Consider the following 8,287-nt stretch of genomic DNA (forward strand, 5'->3'; position numbering starts at 1 on the left):
ATTTCTCAGCTCTATCCACACTGACTCTACATCTCCTGGCTCTAGGTCCCCCCGTGCAAGGGACTGAATATCGTCCCTTACCAACAAGGCCACCCCACCCCCTCTGCCCGTCAGTCTGTCCTTACGATAGCACGTGTATCCTTGAATATTAATTTCCCAGGCCCTGTCCACTTGAAGCCACGTCTCAGTTATCCCCACAATATTGTATCTGCCAATTTCCAAAAGAGCCTCAAGCTCATCCATCTTATGTCTAATGCTTCGTGCATTCATGTATAGACTTGGATAAACTGCAGAATTGGGCTGAGAGTTGGCAAATGGAGTTCAATGCAACTAAATATGAGGTGATGCACTTTGGGAAGAATAGCAGGAAGGTAGAGTACTGGGTCGATGGAAAGATTCTTGGTAGTGTGGATGTGTAGAGGGATCTTGAAGTTCATGTACATAGATCCCTGAAAGTTGCCACCCAGGTGGATAGTGCAGTTAAGCAGGCATACGGTGTGTTAGGTTTGTAGTGGGATTGAGTTCCAGAGCCGCAATATCATACTGCAACTATACAAAACACTGGTGCGGCCACACTTGGAATATTGTGTACAGTTCTGGTCCTCATATTTTGGGAAGGATGTGGAAGCATTCGAAAAGGTGCAGAGGAGATTTACCAGGATATTGTCTGGTCTGGAGGGAAGGTCTTATGAGGAAAGCCTGAGAGACTTAAACCTATTCTCATTGACAAGAAGAAGGCTTAGAGGGGATTTGATAGAGACATACAAGATGATCAGAGGATTAGATAGGGTAGACAGTGAAAGTCTTTTTCCTAGGATGATTACATCAGCGTGTACGAGGAGGCATAACTACAAATTGAGGAGTGATAGATTTAAGACAGATGTCAAAGGCAGGTTCTTTACGCAGAGAGTGGTAAGGGCGTGGAATGCCCTACTTGCTAATGTAGTCAACTCAACCACATTAAGGAGATTTAAACAATCCTTAGATAAGCACATGGATGATTTTGGGATAATGTAGGGGGACGAACTGAGAATAGTTCACAGGTCGGCGCAACATCGAGGGCTGAAGGGCCTGTTTTGTGCTGTATTGTTCTCTGTTCTACGTTTTATGTTCTATATGTTCGACAGTCAGAATCTTTTTCGCAGAGTTAAATGTCTAAAACTAGAGGGTGTGCATTTAAGGTAAGGAGAGGGGAAAGTTTTTTACACAGAGAGTGGCAGGAGTCTGGGATATGCTGCCAGGGATGGTGGTGGAGACAGATATGATAGGGGCATTTAAAGGAATTTTAGATAAACACATGAATATGTGAGAAATGGAGGGATATGGACCAAGGGCAGGCAGAAGGGATTAGTTTAATTTGGTGTTCGGCACAACATCACGGGCCAAAGGGCACATTCCTGCGCTGTACTGTTCTGTGTCCTATGTTTTATTTTAATTAAACAGAATGAGATTATTACTGTTTTCTTAATAGCTCGTTATAGTATAACTGAGATACATTATGGTTTCCTTTGAGACTTCAGACTCAATTTCAGTGTAAATTGGCATTATTTTTACTGAAATATTCTGGTATGCACAGAAATCCACACTAGAAACTGGTAGTCAGCTCTTAGAAACCCCCCCCCATTCCCTTCCATCAACAGTTCTTTATATCTTGATGGGAGGAGCTTATTATGTGGTGACAATTAACCCTTCTTCCTTATGAAACGAAAAGCTATCTTTTGGAATGTCCTTTCTATTGAGCCTGTGTTCTCAGTGACTTTGTGTTTATGATTAACTGGAGCCCTGAAGAAGGGCTCATGCCCAAAACATCGAAGCTCCTGCTCCTCGGATGCTGCCTGACGTGCTGCGCTTTTCCAGCAACACATTTTCAGCTCTGATCTCCAGCATCTGCAGTCCTCACTTTTTCCTGGAGCTGGACAAGCATGACCATGGCATTGGAAGGACAGACAGTAACATGCAATTGACCACACTGTATTGCAACAGCTGTTAGTGGCTGCTAAGGAGGGCAGCAGTAATGGGGGTATTTAGAGTTGCAATGAGAAAGTAAAGTAGTGCTATATTCCCTTAGATGGGTCAAATGCTGGAAAATAGGACTAGATTAATTTAGAATATTTGGTCAGTATGGATGAGTTGGGCCAAAGGGTCTGTTTCTATGACTCTAATTAATGGAATCATATGGGTTATGAGGAAGTTAGGACTGCTGTTGCTGGAGATCAGTGTTGAAAAGTGTGGCGCTGGAAAAGCACAGCAGGTCAGGCAGCATCCGAGGAGCAGGAGAGTCAATGTTTCGGGCATTAGTCCATCACATTCCTGATGAAGGGCTTGTGCTTGAAACATCGACTCTCCAGCTCCTTGGATGCTGCCTGACCTGCTGTGCTTTTCCAGTGCCACAGTTTTCTACTGAAATATGGGTATGGGATGGGGTGGGAGTTTTCTAGGATACTGCTGAGGAGAGAGGTTGCTGGTGTTAGTGGGAATGCGAGTAAATGACACATAGCAAGGCCTTGCTTGCTGTCTGGGTCAGGCTGTTGAAGCTCTTCCAGTACTTAACCCATGCCCCACAGTTACAATGCTGCAGACATTGCCATCCTACCTGGCTGAGTAATTACTGGAGAAAAGAGAGAGCGTACACATCTAAGGCAGACAACTTTTGCCTGGCACAACGCCAGCCTTGTCCTCAGTGGCACGTCCTGCTCTTCCTCTTCCTGACGGTACCCTATGACATCCTCCATCATCGGTGAAGAGAGAAGAGGGAATCCTAGATAGCAGCAGCCTTTCTTCATCCAGCTGCCAGCACTCCCAAATCAGATCATTTCTTGGTTATTTCCCATAAGCTTGTCCTGAGGAAAACAGAGTGAAACAGTTAATGAGAGGCTGTTGGAAAAACTTGTCGACCTGTGGGTCAGCTTCATGTCAAATACTTGCTGACAGGGAGAAGCACCAAGTGGCGAGCATGCTGGGAGGTTGTCATGTGCCAGAGGGTGGAGCTATTGTGAAACGAGAAAGCAGTTTTTAGAGGATCAAATTGATCAGCAGCTGTCACAAGGTAAAAGCTGAAAGTTGTTGGTACCTGTTGTGAGGGGCAGCAGCCATCGGTGAGTGTGTGATTGGAATGAGAAAGAGAATTGATTTGTGACTGAAGCCTCATCATCAATGGAAGTACATCTTGTGAGGGGCATACAGATGCATACATTTGGTGGGGAGAGATGCAGTAATGCTGTGACCAGGCATGCTGTTTGGCTTAAGTCATTGAAATTCTTTGAGCACTGAGTTTACCTTCTAGAGAGGAAAGCTGCAGAAAAACTATAGCATGCAGCAACAAAGTTTCAGCATTTTTAATACTTCACTTCAAAATCCTTTGAACTTATCGAGGTAGATAATTGGTTGTTTAACCTATCAATATGTGGCTTATTTGGCTGGTAGTAGAGACATGTGATTCATTGTATTTCCTTCCACCAGTTGTTCCCTGACTTTCAGTGCTGAGGTTAGCAATCAGAGACAGGAAAGGTGTCCCTGATCTGCAAGCATCTGGATTTATGGAAGAATTACCTTGAAACAATGGTGAGGCAGTACACTGGTGTACCATCCTTTAGACTACTTCCAAATACCCTTGCCAACTTTTATACATGTGCCATCGAGAGCATTCTGTATGGTTGTATCACTACCTGGTATGGCAACCATAACATTCAAGATCAGAAATGGTTGCAAAGAGTGGTGAACTCGGCCCGGACAATCACAAAGGTCAACCTTCCATCCATGGAATCCATCTACCAGGCCGCTGTCAAGGAAAGGCCGTCAGCATTCTCAAAGATCCATCCCACCGTGGCAATGTTTTTCTACAACCTCTACCATCAGGGAGAAGGTACAGTAGCCTGAACACATGCATCAGCCAGTTTTGAAACAGTTTCTACCCTCCTGCTGTTAGAATACTGAATGGACTCAAACTCTTAACATTCGCAGGTACCTGTGTTTCAGTTTTTGCCGCTGTTTACCAATTATTTACTTATCTATGCTACTTAACTCTGTGATCTGCCTGTATTGCTTGAAAGACTAAGCTTTTCACTGTGCCTCAGTACACGTGACAATAAATTCATTTCAATTCAATTCAAATCAATTTTCTCCATCATGTCATTTTGATGGTCACATATGACCTACACATTAATAGAACACCATCACTAGTTGTGCATCAGTGCCATGGTATTAATACAAGGTCCAGATATCACTTAGGTTCCACCTTGCACCTTGAGGTATCTAAACACTCTGAGAAAGTGAAGTGCTGTCTCCTACAGTTATTCCTGATTCTTTGGAAAAGTGACACTATTGGCATGTCAAACAATGATATGGCTACCAAATTGACACAATTTTAAAATTTATTCTTTCATGGGATGTGGGTGCTGCTGGCAAGGCCAGAATTTGTTGTCCGTCTCTAAATACCTTTGAATCACAAGTCCATTTCAGAGTCGTGTGGTATTTAGGAGTTAATTACATTGCCATAACTTTGGAGTCATATGTTAGCAAGATCGGGTAAGGATAACAGATGTACTTCTCTAATGGACATTCATTAACCAGGTTTTATTACAGTCATAGAGTCAGAGAGATGTACAGTATGGAAACAGACCCTTCGGTCCAACCCGTCCGTGCTGACCAGATATCCCAACCCTATCTGGTCCCACCTGCCAACACACGGCCCATATCCCTCCAAACCCTTCCTAGTCATATACCCATTCAAATGCCTTTTAAATGTTGAAATTGTACCAGCCTCCACCACTTCCTCTGGCAGCTCATTCCATACATGTGTCACCCTCTGCGTGACAAAGTTGCCCCTTAGGTCTCTTTTATATCTTTCCCCTCTCACCCTAAACCTATGCCCTCTAGTTCTGGACTCCCCAACCCCAGGGAAAAGACTTTGCCTATTTACCCTATCCTTGCCCCTGGTAATTTTGTAAACCTCTACAAGGTCACCCCTCAGCCTCTGATGCTCCAGGGAAAACAGCCCCAGCCTGTTCAGCCTCTCCTGTGGCTCAAATCCTCCAACCCTGGCAACATCCTTGTCAATCTTTTCTGAACCATTTTAAGTTTCACAACATCTTTCCAATAGGAAGGAGACCAGAATTGCACACGATTCCACCACCTGCAATAATGGGATTTGAACTCATGTCTAAAGAGTATCAGCTTGGGATACTGGATTACTAAGTTAATGACATCATTCCATTGTGTACCATCCTGACTTTTGCAGCTCTCAATAAAACTGGAAAGAACCGTGGATACTGTAAATCAGAAACAAAGACAGAAGTTACTGGAAAAGCTCAGCAGGTCTGGCAGCATTTATGGAGAGAAATTAGAGTTAACATTTCAGGCTGAGCGACAATTCTGAAGAAAGGTCATTCAACCCAAAATGATAGATGAAGTGGTGGAGGCTGGTACAGGTACAACATTTAAAAGGCATCTGGATAGGTACATGAATAAGGGTTTAGAGGGATATGGGCCAAGTGCTGACAAATGGGAGTAGATTGGTTTAGGATATCTGGTCAGCATGGACGAGTTGGACCAAAAGATCTGTTTCCTTGCTATACATCTCTATGACTATGACTATGACTCTGACTCTAAACAGATGCTGCCAGACCTGCTGAGCTTTTTCAGTAGGTTTTGTTTTTTTCTCAATGAAAATGTCTCAGTTATGAGGGTTAAAGTATGGAAATCTCACAAAAGATGCCACTGAGTACTAAACTTCACCATCTCATGCTAATTTCATATTGAAGTGATTGTAACAAGGTCAGTCAGGTGATCGTCATAGAATATGAGTTCCCTGATTGGGGCTGTTAATCTAATACAATTAGGGAGCCCTGGCTGACAGATATAAACAGGAGTGTCAGAATTTCTGTTCACTCTGAGAGCTGGCTCTGAGGAAGGCACACCATTGTGAAATGCTATGCACATGTAAATGAAGAGTGACTTGGTGACAGAATATCAGCCTCTGTGGAGTTAATTCACATCCCCTGAATTAAAGTCTGGGCTTAACTATTCGTGTAATTGGTTAGGACCGTGGGACGCTGAGGGGGAACCTAATAGAGGTTTGTAGAATCATGGGAGGTGTAGATAAGATGAATGACTGATATATTATCACAAGAGTAGGGAATTTCAAGACTAAGGTGAGAGGAGAAAGATTTTAAAAAGGTATGAGGAGGAGGACTTTTTTGCAAAGAGTGGTTAGTGTGTGGAATGAACTTCCAGTGGATGGGGGTACAGTTACAAAGTTTAAAAGGGATTTGTATAAACCCATGAATAGGGAATGTTTCAAAGGATAAGAGCCAAGTGCTGGCAGGTGGGACTAGTTTAGTTTGGGATTATTGTCAGCATGGACTGGTTGGACCGAAGGATCTGTTTCCATACTGTATGACTCTTTGACTCAACACACATGATTTTGCTCACACAAACCTGACAGGCCTATTTGTGGACCTTTGTAAATTTACCCAATAACAGATATGAGAATTGACCACATTTTCACAGTTCTGAATTTGAGGAATTTCTGAAATATGACCAAGTCACAGAGGTTCATATTGATTTTGGATCACAGTGATATATCAAACAACAAACTTTTGTGATCTCATCTCTGCTTGTTCATAACTAGACTTTGTCTACAGCATTACATCCATAGAATGGATCTAGCATAGAAGAAAGCCATTTGGCCCATCATGTCTGGGTTATCTCTTTTATGCGAAGATTTGTAGCTCGGTTGCTCGTTGTTGTGGTTCTGTTCGCCGAGCTGCAAGTTTTTGTTGCAAACGTTTCGTCCCGTGGCTAGGTGACATCATCAGTGCTTGGGAGCCTCCTGCGAAGCGCTTCTTTGATGTTTCCTCGACTGGGACAACACTACTATCATAGGGCAAGCCAGACAGAGAACAGCCAGGGAATTCCTAGAGGCATGCATTCATCCACAAACTCCATCAACAAACACATCGACCTGGACCCAATATACCAACCACTACAGCGGACAGCTGAAACTGACAACCGGAAGCGGCAGGGACAGACCACTATAAACACCGGAGGAAACATCAAAGAAGCGCTTCGCAGGAGGCTCCCAAGCACTGATTATCTCTTTTATGCCTACTTCCATGTGCTTCTCCTATATTCTTGTAAAGGTTTCCCCTGTAAATATTACAGGCAATGTATCTCCACTCTTAAAATCAGTTGTTGTAGGTTTTATATTCCATTTTAATGTCTGCATTTTCTATTATAAATGTACATTGCTACAACTACAATACAAAACTGCTAATGTAAAATGGTCATGCTAGTCACACGCTCCCACGAGAAGGAGCATTGTAGTGCTCCCAATGAGGCTTCCTAACTCTAGTCTGCACTACAAAGACATTTCAACCAAATTTGTCTGCTTCCTAAATTGCTGTAAGCATTACTGTTCCACTATCAACAATTATGTAAAGTAAGCATTACAAAAAATAAGAATGCATGACATAACGCATTAACTGAATAAAGTCTTACACAATTATTCTCCACCCACTAATCCTGCTTCGGAGTTGGTCTCAAGTTACCATGTGGAATATCACAAGACAGTGACCAGTAACAATTTACTAAAAATATTGCGGGAAGAATAATGGCATTCCTTTAAGAACAATGAGTCAATTTGGGAATGAAATAGAAATATTCTTCTTGATAATACAGAGTTGAATACTGGGAGTGGAAATCAGAGATTTTCATCATAAAATCCCTACAGTGTGCAAACAGGCCATTTAACCCCTTGAGTCCACACTGAAAGTGGAGTCCAGGACAGAACCCCACTGGTCCTCACCTACCACCCCACCAACCTTCATATACAACGTATTATCAGCCGTCATTTCCGCCACCTCCAAACGGATCCCACCACCAGGGACATATTTCCCTCCCCTCCCCTATCAGCGTTCCGAAAAGACCACTCCCTCCGTGACTCCCTCGTCAGGTCCACACCCCCCACCAACTCGACCTCCACTCCGGGCACCTTCCCCCTGCAACCGCAGGAGGTGCAAGACTTGCGCCCACACCTCCCCCCTTACCTCCCTCCAAGGCCCCAAAGGAAACTTCCATATCCACCACAAATTCACCTGCACCTCCACACGCTTCATTTATTGCATCTGCTGCACCCGATATGGCCTCCTCTATATTGGGGAGACAGGCCGCCTACTTGCGGAGCGTTTCAGAGAACACCTCTGGGACACCCGGACCAACCAACCCAACCACCCTGTAGCCCAACATTTCAATCCCCCCTCCCACTCCACCAAGGATATGCAGGTCGTTG

At 43.8% G+C, this 8,287-nt stretch overlaps 1 long non-coding RNA gene across 1 annotated transcript in view; it reads left to right on the forward strand.

Moving 5' to 3' along the window:
* LOC122554237 overlaps nucleotides 1-3,773 on the forward strand; it is a 36,803-nt gene extending 33,030 nt beyond the window's left edge. Inside the window, exon 3 of the long non-coding RNA XR_006312945.1 lies at nucleotides 3,460-3,773. This is a non-coding gene — a long non-coding RNA (uncharacterized LOC122554237). The remainder of the gene's footprint in view (nucleotides 1-3,459) is intronic.
* Nucleotides 3,774-8,287: the final 4,514 nt, after the last annotated feature.

The sequence above is a fragment of the Chiloscyllium plagiosum genome, chromosome 11 (genome assembly GCF_004010195.1).
Source record: "Chiloscyllium plagiosum isolate BGI_BamShark_2017 chromosome 11, ASM401019v2, whole genome shotgun sequence".
In the NCBI taxonomy this organism is placed as follows: Eukaryota; Metazoa; Chordata; class Chondrichthyes; order Orectolobiformes; family Hemiscylliidae; genus Chiloscyllium; species Chiloscyllium plagiosum.